Source organism: Mandrillus leucophaeus, unplaced genomic scaffold, assembly GCF_000951045.1.
Source record: "Mandrillus leucophaeus isolate KB7577 unplaced genomic scaffold, Mleu.le_1.0 Scaffold311, whole genome shotgun sequence".
NCBI classification, from domain to species: Eukaryota; Metazoa; Chordata; class Mammalia; order Primates; family Cercopithecidae; genus Mandrillus; species Mandrillus leucophaeus.
This window is the reverse complement of record NW_012103266.1, coordinates 2,113,662-2,128,048: the sequence shown is the minus strand read 5'-3', so window position 1 is coordinate 2,128,048 and position 14,387 is coordinate 2,113,662. Positions and strand designations below refer to the sequence as shown.

The following is a 14,387-nucleotide window of genomic DNA, read 5'->3' as shown; positions in this document are numbered from 1 at the left end:
AGTCATTCTACTATAAAGACACATGCACACATATGTTTATTGCAGCACTATTCACAATAGCAAAGACTTGGAACCAACCCAAATGCCCATCAATGATAGGCTGGATAAAGAAAATGTGGCACATACACACCATGGAATACTATGCAGCCATAAAAAAGAATGAGTTCATTTCCTTTGCAGGAACATGGATGAAGCTGGAAACCATCGTTCTCAGCAAAATAGCACAGGAACAGAAAACCAAACACCTCATGTTCTCACTCATAACTGGGAGTTGAACAATGAGAACACATGGGCACAGGGAGGGGAATATCACACACCATGGCCTGTCAGTGGGTGGGGGGCAATGGGAGGAAAAGCATTAGGAGAAATACCTAAGGTAGATGACGGGTTGATGGGTGCAGCAAACCACCATGGCACATATATACCTATGTAACAAACCTGCATGTTCTGCACGTGTATCCCAGAACTTAAAGTATAAATACACACACACACACACACACACACACACAGACACACATATATATATATATTTATAAACTGATTCAAAGACAAGAACAAGATAAAGGAATTGGAGATGGATTAGCATAGAGAAGAGATGTGTAAGGAACTTGTACATTACTGCTTTCAGATTTTTGATAATGAAGTTGTTAACCAATTGGACAAAAAAGAGAAGGGAGTTAAAATTAAAATTGGAAAGATTTCACTTTGGTCAAAGGGTATATTTTTATTTTTATGTTTTAAATAACATTCTTCTATTCATTCACCAATCATTTTTGTAGCCTCCATTTTAATCTGGGCTATTCCAAGGTGCTGAAGTTTTTCAATGATGACCAGTCAGAATCTCAGATTCTACTGGGCTTAAAGCTGGATGGAGCTGGATGGAGCTGGATGTCAAGGTTATAAAATGCCAAGAAAAGGCCATTGAAACTCATTAAAGAGTCTCTTTGCATTGTTAAAATAAATAAATAAATAAGTTTTATTTAAATAAATATACATATTAACTTTATATAAATATATATTTATGAAATATATTTTAAATAAATATCATATACATGAATTGATGTAAATAAATATATATCATACAATATATATTTTTATATAATACATCATTTAATATGTTTGATCTTTGTACTCAGTTCTTGGCGCAGATCACTGGCAATTCCTGAGTGATAGTGGTGCCTTTTGTTGTTCTTAATGAGTCTCTTTTAACATCATCTGAGTTTATGCTAATGAAGTGACTAAGCATTGGGCCCCTAGATAGCTTTAGGTAGGGGGTTAGTCACTAGAAAGACAAAACTCATGATTAGAGGGTTAGAACTTTCAGTCCCATCTCCTAACATCTGGCGAGGCAATGGAAGCTGTTTGAGTTATCTGAAAACTCTTGGACAATGGGATTCAGAGAGCTTTGGAGCTGTTGAACACAATGAAATGCTAGGAGAATGGTGCATTCATAATGGGAATGGAAGCTCCATATTCCCCCCACCATAACTTGCCCTATGTATTTCTTCCAGTTGGCTATTTCCATTTTGTAGCCTTCATAATAAACCAGTACACCTAACTAAACTATTCTCTTGAGTTCTGTGGGTTGTTCTGCTCAATTATCAAACCTGAGGAGGTATTTGGGATTGTGGAAACGCCTGAATTTATAGCCAATTGGTCAGGAGTATAGGTGGTTCTTAGGACTTGTAACTGGTATCTGAAGTTGGGGAAGTCTTGTGGGACTAAGCCCTTAACCTGTTGTTTATGTGCTAACTCTGGGAGTTAGTTTCAGAGTTAACCTGAATTACTGGACACCCAGTTGGTGTCAGAGAATTGGTTATTGGTGTCAGAATAAAACATGTACGCAATTGGTTTCAGAAGTGGTGTCAGAGAAAACACCACCAAGGTCTTGTCCTTTTTTCTTAGAAAACATAAAAAAAAAGAAGCTTAGTGGTATGAGTTCTTGTTGCTATAGCTGTCTTGAGGCCAAAACTGATACTCCTAATCCGTCTTTTTTCATATTTGCTAGATTACCTTTACCATCAGTTAGTACCCCTATTGATCCAGGGGGCTTACCTGGTGAGATGACCCATGATCTCTTCAATGGACTGAATTGTGTTCCTCCAAAATTCATAAGTTGAAGTCCCAACCCCAGTCACTTGTGTGACTGTATTTGAACATAGGGCCTTCAGGAGGTAATTAAAATTAAATGAAGTCATAAGCATAGGGACTGATATGGTTTGGCTATATGTCCCTACCCAAATCTCATGTCTAATTGTAATCCCCACAGGTCAGGGGAGGGGGCCTGGTGGGAGGTGATTGAATCATGGGGCAGACGTCCTTCTTGCTGTTCTTGTGATCTGTTCTCACGAGATCTGTTTGATTGAAAGTGTGTAGCACTTCCCCCTTCACACTCTCTCTCTCCTGCTTGGACATGTGACGACGTGCTCACTTCCTTTTTGCCTTCTGCCATGATTGTAAGTTTCAGAGGCCTCCTGGTCATACTTCCTGCTAAGCCTGTGAAACTGTGAGTCAAACCTCTTTTCTTCATAAATTACCCAGTCCCGGGTAGTTCCTTATAGCAGCAATGTGAGAACAGACTAATACAGGGCCCTAATCTGATAAGATTGCTGGCCCTATAAGAAGAGGAAGAGAGGAGATTTCTTTCACTTTTCATGCAATTACACCAACGAAAAGATATGTGAGAACAAAGAGGCTGTCTGCAAGCCAGGGAGGAAGCCCCTACCAGAAACTAAACTTTTCCAGATCTTGATCTGGGAGTTCTAGCCTCAAGAATTATAGAATTAATTTTTGTTGTTTAAGCCATCTAGACTGTGATATTTTGTTAATACAGCTCTAGAAGACTAAAACACTCTCATCCCCAAGGGTTCCAGGTCCCATGTTACTGTCTTAGTCCATTTGTGCTAGTATAACAAAATATAAGAGACTGGGTAATTTATAATAAACAGAAATTTATTTTATTACAGTTTTGGAGCCTAGGAAGTCCAAAGATCAAGGTGGTGGCATACAGTGTCTGCTGAGGGCCTTCTTGCTGATCCTCCCATGGTGGGAGGTGGAAGGGCAAAAAAGGGGATGAATGCTGTGTCCTCACATATTAGAATAGGAGAAGAGCCAAACTGGGCCTAAGCTAGTTCCCTCCAACCCTTTTATAATCCATTTGTGAGAGCAAAGCTCTCATAACTTAATCACTTCTCCAAAGGCCCCATCTCAATACCATGACAATGGGGATTAAATTTCAACGTGAATTTTGGAGGAGACACATTTAAACCATAGTAGTCACTATGCCTTTCTCTGGTCATGGCTTCTGCCCTTGTCCATTTACTACAATATTGGGCAGGAGAGTACAAATAGACAATGGATAAATAGAATCCCAAATGTATCCTTCCCTGTTCCCATTATGTAATAGCTATCCTATCTCCTCCAGGTTATCAAAGTCAAATACCCCTGCCAATATGATAACTAATGTTTTTGCTTGTTGGTCTCTTGGTTCTAGGAGCCTAAAGTTACCAGATGGCAGCTGTAACTTAAAGTTAATAAGGATTTTACTATATCCCTGGTTTAAGCATACTCTCCCTTGGAACCAGGTTTTCTAGACCCCTGAAAATTTCTATGTCCTAATTCCTAGTCACTGTGACTATGTTACATTACATGGCAAATGGAACTTTACAGATGTAATTAAGGTTATTAATCAGCTGACCTTAAGAGAGAGAAATTATTCTGTATATATAGGTGGGCCCAAACTAATCACATGGATTCTTAAAAGCAGTAAAGTGTTCTCTAAATAGAGAAAGGTGCATTAGAAGAGAGACATTAGAAGAAAAAGTCAGAGATTTAAAGCATGAGAAGGACCTGATATGCTGTTGCTGATTTTAAGATGGAGGAGGCAACATGATGAGGAATGCAGGTGACCTTAATGAGTTGAAACAGGTTTCCAGCTGAGAGCCAGCAAAGAAATGAGGACCCCAGGCCTACATCCATAAAGAACTAAATTCGTCCAACAACCTCAAAATCTTGGTAGCAGATTCTATTCCAGAACCTTGAGATAAGATGCCACATCAATCAATACCTTGATATCAGCTTTATGAGACCCTTGATAGAAAGAGCCAACCATAACTTCTTAGCTACAGAACTATGGGTTAACATTTGTGTCATTTTTAGCTGCTAAGTTTGTGGAAATTTGTTACAGCAGCAATAGGAAATGAATGCATCCACAGAGTCTGAAGTTGCAGAGATAAGAAGCACACATTGCCAAGTGGGTCACTGAGGGTGATTATAAGCAGGGCCATTCCTACTTTTACCTTTTGGCTCTCAGAGACATGTATGATACCTACTAGGGACATGGCATTATATAAAGGTCATTATATAAAGGTCATTATATAAAGGCCATATCCTTGTGGGTTGTACCCCATCCTTTTAAGATATGGTCTCAAGCTGGCTACTCAATTGATTCTTTATTATTACATCAATTTATAGGTGAGCAGCATCTAAATTATGCAGTATGTCATAGGCTCAGAGAATTTCATGGATATAAGCCCACTACTAAAATCCCTTTTCTGTCAAGCTGGTCCTTGATCTCCAACAAAATCGTGTGGTATCCTATTGAGGCAGCAAGCACTCTGTAAGTTCCCAGATAGTCATGCTGGCCAAGGGAAGAAAGGAAATCTCATAGCTAGGATATATGCCAGTTCCAATAATGAAGAGAATTGCCTCCACAGTCTGGGATGGAAGGCATCTGATGTAATTCCCTTGCCACCAAGGGGTTGATTGGTCTCCTTGAAGGAAAGTGCCATGATAGTGACTCAGATAAAGTCTCGTTTATAGCTGGGGTTCTACATTTGGCAGCAGCAGTAGCTAGATCAGTCTTGGTTGGTAAGACTCAACGATGTTTAGCCCCTGCTTAGCCTCCATACTTGTGACCAGGGCTTTTTCATTCATGTGTCCATTGTACCAGACTGGAGTAGCCTAATTGGCCTAATTATGTTTTCTTTTGTTATTTACTACCTCTTTCATGCCCTCTGGTAAGTGTTAAAATGCAAAACAAATATCTTCACATTGCATGCCAATTCCCATAGGTCAGTCCACTATGTTTCTTACACTGACCTCTTTATCTTTGATTTTTCAATCTTTTTTCTTCTAGGTTCCTGACCAAACAGCCAAGCCATTTTCCACTGCCTGTAAGTTCACATACATTCTAACTTCTGGCCAATTTTTTTTCTCACGAATTGGATAATCTTTGGGAGGTGATTAGGCTCCACTCTTATAAATGGGATTAATGGGATTAGTGCTCTTATTAGAGAGACTCAAAAGAGAACAACCTTCCCTGATTCTGCCATATAAAGTTGAAATGACCATCTAGGAAGGGAGCCCTCACCAGACACTGAATAAACCAGCACCTCAATCTAGGACTTGCCAGCCTCCAGAACTGTGAGAAATAAGTTTCTGTTACTTATATGCCATCTGTTTATGGTATTTTGTTATAATAACCTGAGCTAAGACAAAAAAACATGTCAAATTATGTCACTTTTCTGGTCTAGACCCTTAAGTGGCTTCTTACGTCACTCAAAATAAAACCCAAAGTGATTGCAACGGTCTACAAGGCCCCATATGATCAAGTACTTTCATATATCTTTGCCTTAATTTAAAACCACTATTGGTCAGGCACAGCGGCTCATGCCTGTAATCCCAGCACTTTAGGAGGCTGAAGCGAGTGGATCACTTGAGGTCAGGATGGATCCTGGGATAAACCTCCTGTAGCAAGAAGAAACTCAATGCAGACCCAAAGGGTTCTGGAACACAGTTATGTTTATTTTGGCAAGTCATCATTTTCTCTTTGAGAAACAGCTCCTAACTTGCTGATCTTGGCTCCACATCAAGTACTAATATAACCTGAGCTAGTCATGAGACAGGTGTAATTTGATTCACTAAGTCATAAACTTGGACATACAACAGCATTTCATAATTCAGGAGAAGTGGTATACACAAGATTAGACTTGAAGAGATCCTGAAGGCCTAAGTAATTTGTATGGGTAGATGACTCATACTCCCAATATGCCTATTTCAGCTGCACTGGCATTCTTCTTGCAAATGACACCTTTGACTTCCTGGAGATTTTTTGATGACCAGCTAACAAAGGAGAAAAAAATTTAGCCTGGTTTATAGATGGCTCTGAATAATGTGCTGACACTAGTAAAAAGTGGACTACTGCAGTATTACAGGCTCACTTAGAGGTTACCCTGAAAGACATTGATGAAGAGAAATCCTTCCAATTGGCTAAAATTCAAGCTGTATATCTCATTGTTCACTTTGCCTGGGAGGATATATGGCCTCAGGTGTGGATCATTAGTTATTCATGGGTAGTGGCTAATGGTTTGGCTGGGTGATCAGAAAGTTTGAAAGAATAAAATGGGAAGATTGGTGATAAGAAAGTTTTAAGTAAAAGGCTTCTGCATGGATCACTTAGAATTGGCACCAACTGGGAGAATGTTTGTATCTCATGTAAACATTCACCCAAAGTCATCCTTGGCAGAACAGGCTTTCAATAATCATACAAAAAAATGTCATTTTCTTATAATAACAGTTGGAGTCCTTTCCTCAGTCTTCCAGTGCTCATTCAGTGGGTTAATGAAAAATATGGCCATGATGGCAGGAATGAACTTTCTGCCTGGCATCAGTAACAGGAAATCTCTCTCACCAAGGTTGGCTTTACTAAGTGCCCAATTTGCCTACAGTAACACCTGATTCTGAGCCTTATACACCCGGGGACCAGTCAGCCACCTAGTAACAGGTGACAACAGTGCAGTTTGTCATGAAGAGGGCTGCATTATTATTTTTTTAAATTTTATTTATTTATTTCTTTGAGATAGAGTCTCACTCTGTCACCCAGGTTGGAGTCCATTGGCATGATCTCTGCTCACTGCAACCTCTGCCTCTGGTGTTCAAGCAATTCTCCTGCCTCAGCCTCCCAAGTAGCTGGGACTACAAGTGTGCACCACCACACTCTGCTAATTTTTGTATTTTTAGTAGAGACGGGGTTTCACCATGTTGGCCAGGCTGATCTCGAACTCCTGACCTCAGGTGATCCACCTGCCTCGGCCTCCCAAAGTGGCTACATTATTATTATTATTATTATTATTATTATTGCTGGGATAAAATATTTTGATTTTCTTTCTTGCTTCTGTTAGCACCATCATTCATGTATTGAATGCCATAAACACAGTCATAATATCCCACACAATATTACCTTTAACAAAAGATTTATCTTTTAGCAAAAGAAAAGAAGTAAGGCAATGAGTTGGCTGATTTCCATGTGATTCACTGCTCTTGTGAAAAACTGCCACCTAGAAGCAAATTGGTTTTTGGAATGATACACTGTACTAAAGACACAATGATTATGCCAATTAGGAGACAGATATGTGAGGTTGTGGTACCCTTCTATGGGATGTAGTATTTCATCTAAACCAGTGATCAATGTATGGTCCAGCTTCTTCCATAATTATAGGTCCCATAGGTCTGGGAACCAATGGGAGAAAGTGGGAATGGCATCTCTTTCTCATCATTACACCTAATAAAACACTCATGATTTTCACTTCCCATTTCTTCAATTCTAAGGTTTGTTGATTGAAAGATCTTAGTACTCAAAGGGGTAATATTTCCACCTGGAGAAATAATAACGGTTACACTGAATTGAAAACTGAAATATCAACCATTCACTTCAGGTGCCTTATTTACATGGGTTAAACAAGCAAAACATGGAATTACATTAGTAACTTGGATAAGATTGCTGTTACACAATTCAAGTAGAGAGAAGTAGCATCCATGAGGGTGCTCTTAGTATAGCTACATCCAATGGTCAGTGATAAAAGGAAATAATATTAAAACTCTAATCAAGTAGAAAACACTACCCACAAATATGATACCTTGGAATTCAAAAAAAAAGAGCAGAAGCAGGAAAGTTTTTCTGACCTTCTCCTGCCCCCTTTCTTCTGAAACGGGCCACTGCTTATTCCCTGGAGCAGGCCGTAAAAGCTACGAAACTCATCCTCTGACCTTCTGCCTCCCTTCTTTCCGGAAGACTCTCATGTGATAGGTGTCCTGCCCTATACCCAGAGGGAAGGAATGTCAGACAAAGACACCAGGAAAAATCTGAACAGGCCTTGCTCAGTATCCCCCACCCATTAGTTTATTACCATGATATCATACCCTTTTGTCCTTCAATCATACTTCTGCAAGACTGTCCATAAAAATATATACACCTCTCTGTTTCTTTGGGTCTTCATTTCTGAAGGCTCCCTTATCAGGTGAAACTTACATTAAATAAATTTGTATGCTTTTGTCTTGTTCATCTGTCTTCTTTTATTGGGACCTCTGCCATTAATCTTATAATAAGTGAGGACAATATTTGTTCTTATCTCCCCTACAAGGCAGAACCACTGAGGGCTTAGATCCTTCAGGAATAAACATTTGGTCACTCACAGGTGAAGAACCCTAGCAAGTAAAGATGCTGGCCGAGAGAAAAGAAAAAGTGAAATGGGAAGCAGAGGAAGAAAGCCATTAACCCCAATTGTGGCCTTGTGACCACGTACAGAAAAGAGGACTGTAGCCTCCATCTATGTGATTCTCCTTGCTGCTGTATGCATTTGCATGTTTTAACAAATTTTATCCTACCTTCCTAAGCATTAAACAGGCGTATTGTTAATCATTAAAATTATGGGATATTTGTTATCATTAAACTTACCAGTTAGAATATTGAGAAGGAATAATTTTATGTTGTAAAAAGGGGAACAATGGCCATTACTGAGACACCATGGTTTTAGAACTACATAAAGCAAGGAAAAGAACTTTTGGTTGATAACTTTTGCAGAGATAGCACAGTTTTGTTCACCTTAATGAATGATATTTTAGAATCAATAATGTATTTTTCTTTTTAGTAAACCTGATTGAAAAAGACATTGTTTAAAAAGATATTTTTCTTTATTAAATTATAAAGTTTTTTTTCTCATGTTAGAGAAAATTTGGATTTGATTGATTACTGGCTAAATATGTGTCCAATAAGTAAGTTTGTGATTTTCTTAACTGCATTCTTAAAATGTATATATTGTATAAAATTATTTTTAGAACTAGAGACACACTGCCATAGTGTGATATACCAGAAGATGTTTCAGAATGTATTTAAGAGAAAATTATTTTTTATGCCAAGATTTTCATAGTGGTGCTTGTGAATTTGGCTTTTGTCCAATTTTATTTTGATAAAGAAAATATTCTCCATGGTACAACTGATCTTCTTCTATTCCATTCTATAGTGAAATCACGTCCAGAAACTGAGACACTGAAAGAAAGTGACTATAATGAGATAAGTGGAGAGTTATTTTTACCTTATTGTAGAATCTAGAAGAAAGGGAATGTTGCTAAGAAAGAAACATCAGAACAACAGAAAATTGTTGGTTAATTAATAGTTTCATTTTAAAATATTCTTTGTTTTCCATTTTGCCTCATGTGAAAATCTCCTATTAAAATTTTACTAAAATGTACATACCTCCTGCTGTGAAAATCTGTTTTAAACCATCCTTAATGATTCTAATATGAGAGCTTCTAATATATCTTGAAGCAATTCAAGGAAAGGATGGCTGCAAAGGATACATTTAACTTACTTTAAAATTTTCTTTTTATTTATTAAGCTAGTTTAATTAACATTTGACTCTTACATGCTTGGAAAATCGAGAGAAAATACCAAATGTTTATTCTTACCAATGCTATTCAATTTTCCACTTTTTATTAATGACTTTTTATAGAAGGTAAATTTACGAAAGAATATGGTATAGTTTTTCAATGATAAAATATGATATTAACCTTAACTTTGAAAGGAGCACATTTTTGCAGAAGGGAAATGTATAAGCATGTGAATTATTTTTCTTTGGTTATAACTAGCAATTTGTTTCTGTGGAATTTGTGTTGCTGGTGGAGTATTCAGTGCACCTACGTTCATCTATTTTTAGCACTGGCACATGGTCATAGACTGAACTATATATGGAAAACACGCTCATACATTCTTATTTTCTAAAATACAGTGTTTAGTGCCTTGTTTTCCATCAACTCAATATAAGGGATTTTTCATGTGGAAATATAATTCCCCTGCCCTCTTTCTTTGAGCTGTGCTCCAATCTTAAAGCCAGTAAAATTCATGTTTACTATTCTCTAGTAAAAATAGCACAATGGTGAGAAAAATTATAATTGCACACCATTCACTTTAATACCATCATTACAATAGGAGTTTAATTTACCATCATCTGATATTTAGTGGCAAAATGAATGTAGTTCACTTTGACACTGCCCTGATTGCAGATATCCTAATGAATAGTTCTATGATTGATTGGGTAGATGACATCAGCACAATTATAGGCCTGTGTGAGCATTAAATAGCCAAATTGTTGGGGGGAGAAACACATGAAAGCCTGGAGTGGAATGTAGATAGAGTTGGAATATAAGCAGGGTTCGAGTAGAATAGAACCTTTCTTTATGGAAATGTGCTTGGAACAATTTCACAGGAAGCAGTTGCTGTTAGGCACTATTGCTATAGCTGGAAGAACAATTTTCTCTTTTGTAACAACAACAACAACAACAAAATGCACTGCCCCAGCATCACACCCTCTTTCTTAGCTTAGGTTGCCAAGACAGGATTTTCCCAACGAGATCTTCAATTCAATTCTATAACATGATTCTTTCTTTCTGATACTGTAAATTAAAAATCAATGAATTGAGAATCACAACCTTTTTAAAACAAAAATTCAAAAGCATGGGTTATGTGTGCCTAACTGAATTAAATAAAACCATTTCACCAATCAATTATGCTGTTCTTCATTCATCCTTATTCAGGATGTTGGTTTGAAGAAAATTTTACAGTGCTCCATTCTCAGTCGCTCCTTGCTCTCTTTTTATGCCCACCCCCCCTCAGTACACAGGCACACACACCCTACACAATTAGTTAAAACCAAACTAAATTATTTGGGTCAGAGTTTTCTTAAGCTTTTTGAAGCTCTCCCAGGATCGTGCTTAAATATTCCTGTTGTAGCCTGGATATGTAACAGTCCGAGGTATGGGATGGTGGACACACACGGAAGACTAGGTCATCAGTTTCACAATTTCGGCCCTTAATGGGTTTATAATTCAGCTGTGCTAAGGCACAGTATGTGCTGATTTACATGTCTTCAGTCGACATGGACATTTCCTGAAAATAAAACACTGGGATTAGTATTACAAGGCAGCTTCCAATGCAAAAGATTAACCTTTGTTAAAAAATAGGATCCACTCTTCAAAAGGCTACATATAACTCATGCTGTACATTATATATCTTAAAATAATTATGTGAAGGATTAAGAAAAATACGATAGTGCTCTTCAATTATTTCTGGTCTCTCAGAGATTGGTACTATATGCTATGAGTTTGAGATACTGGAGACAACATAGTTGGGACTGAGTAGGAAAATAGCATAGCACCATCCCTCCTCATTGTATTTTAGTTGATACCAATGATATACTATATACATGGTTTCCCAAACTTGGATGCTAATCAGAATTAATATAGGAGCTCATTAAAAACAAGAATTTCTGGGCTTTAACCTCAGACTTACTTAGTCAGAATCTGTATTTTCTCCAGCACCCCAATCACTAATGATTTTGACACAGCCAGGAAGAAACTACGCTTGAAACCTCTCTGTATTAGATTGAACAGCTAAGCTCAGATCCTATTCTTGGCAGCAAAACTGGTTTGGTGTCCATGCTCACAACACTATTTCACTTCTCCAAACCTGTTGCACCACCCTAGATGTGAGGATATATTGCTAAATACAAATAAACAAATTATTACTCTGGGCCTCAAACATCAAACAGGATCTTAAAATTATACTACACATAGGCTCTGCTTATACAAAATGAAATTAACTTTCATTTTGTAGGGACAATATAGGAACATGATTGCAACTTTTAACATTATGAAACATACAGGTTGGTTAATTTGGGCTTGTTTAAACAAATCACAGAAAAACTAGAGCCAAGGGACAATATTGCAGTTGAAGATGGTTAATTTAAGAGCAAATTAAGATCTTTTCATGAAGCAGGTAGTAAATCTATGAAAGTAATTAGAATGGCAAATGACCAACCCCAAAACATAAATAGGTTCAAGAAGCATTTTAATCAGTTGTGGAGGATAAGTCCATAATGGATTTTTATGGAAGATAAGAAACCTTTGATATGACCCAGTATTCAAGCAAAAATGGGAAACAATGGAAGTGCAAATACAAGTTTTTCCATCTGATAAAAATTCTTGAAGACCCAACCACAGGTGGCTAAGATATAGTTTGCTTTTACATCAATGGATTTAAAGAATTTTGAGATTACTGAATATTATTTTCTTTCTTCCACTACAGAGTAGGTTGCTACACAAATCAAATAGTCTCACTGATTTTTAGAACTTTTAAAATGATTTCAGTGTGGAAACTGGAGCTAGTGCTTACAGATTTCAGAGGTACAAATGTAATCTTAAACAAAGCAGCTCATTTTTACTTCTCATATAATGATGCGTCATCAAAATTAGACATACTAATGGATCATTAAGTTATTAAAGTTGTCTCTTTTAATTTGTTCTGGTACCTGGTATTCTGGTTAATTTATGGTGATTGGCAAATGTGCTGATAAGGTGCCCTGGGTCATCTGTATAAAACTCGAGGGTAGATGCTATTTAAATTAGCAGTTTTCTAAGCACACTTAAGCAATCAGTGTGGCTTCCACTTAAATTTTGGACAAGATGTAGAAGAATTTTCTATTAATTTCAAGCAGTTCAGTAATGCAAGTTGAGATTACTATTAGGTTGGTGCAAAATGAATTGCGGTTTAAATGTTTATGTTCAATGGCAAAAACTGCAATTACTTTTGTACCAAGCTTAATAGTATTTATAGTTGATCCATGGTATAATTTCTTTATCACCCCCACCCCAGCCCTCAGCATTTCTCTTCATTTATAATTCAAGGGAACAGTGGAATTGTGTGAATGAATCTCAAATCAATGAATCACCTTTTATCTTTCAACTTCCTGGAGTGAAATAAACTTGACTTCAGTTCTCTTGGTTCCCAACCTGCCTCAGAATTTGAGTCAATTTTCTTTTTCAGTATTCTTTAATACTAATGTCGACTTTTAATTCTAGGATTATGAAAATCATCTAAAGTGAATAGAAAGAATTTCTAATTGGGACAAAATGAATTCTCTGCGATTCCCTACCTTATGCTTTTACCAAGCTTTTTCTTCTGAGGATTAGGAAAGTATATTTCGAATCTTGACTATTGGTTATTTTTCTCCTTTGCTGTGTCCTGAGAGTTAGAGCAAACTGAAAACATGACAAAGTATTAAGACATTTTTCTAAACTAAAGCCTAGTTTTCCTTGATGTCCTGTTATCACTGCCAAGGTCAAGGTTATAAGTACCAGCAGAGTTAATCTGCCTCTGCAACTATGCTGTAATATTCAACACAGAAAGCTTCTGTGCCTAGTGTATCTCTGACTCTACCAGTTGCTGGGAAATGGCAGATTGAAGGACATTCAGAGTGGTTCATAACTTTGAAAAATCAATTATCAGTTAATAGAGCCTTTAGGACACCCTAGTTTTCAAGTATGGCCTTCTGCCACAAAAACACTCAAAAACTTTTTGCTGTCACAGTTACATTGTAGACAAAAATCCATTCCGTTTCTAGCTCCTTTCGTTAAACAATGCTGGGACAACACCTAAGGATTTGTTCACTTAGAAGCAGGCACATTTGATCTGGAAATGCCTTAGTGTAGTCCAGGTATGTACCAAATTCCTGATTTTGACTAAGTCTTCCACTTTCTCTAGTGGACAGCTTCCTACATTTTATTTTACCGCATGTAAATGTAAGGAAGTTGACACTACATATATATAGAAGACAGCTAAACAAATTGATAAAGGTGAATAGAGCTGTTAAGAAAACAAATTGTCAGAGTTAGATGACCTCTCTGCCTCCTGCCATCCCACTAAATCTAGCAAACACAATTATAAGACAAAGTGGTCCTAACCTGTGGAACCCTATCTCATATCCTGATGGAAGTTTTTGGCAAAATAAGATTAAGTGAAGTCTAGTGTGACTGAGTGATCTGTTTAGCCTGGGGTTGGAAGGGTTCCCAGATAGTAGTACTTGCACTGCTAAAACTGGGACAGTCCTGGGCATTCTCGCACTGTCAGTCACTCTAGGTTTGATGACATTACTTTGTTTCTGAGCAGGAACACATCTCAATGAGTCTACAGATGCCCCGATATGTAGAAGACCAGGGCATATGTTGAAGACCAGGCCCTACTCCATATAACATACTATCATTCTTTGAGGTCTTAA

At 37.4% G+C, this 14,387-nt stretch overlaps 1 pseudogene; it reads left to right on the top strand.

The window, feature by feature from the left end:
• The window catches only part of LOC105544883, a 25,663-nt pseudogene extending 12,448 nt beyond the window's left edge, over positions 1 to 13,215 (top strand).
• Positions 13,216 to 14,387: the final 1,172 nt, after the last annotated feature.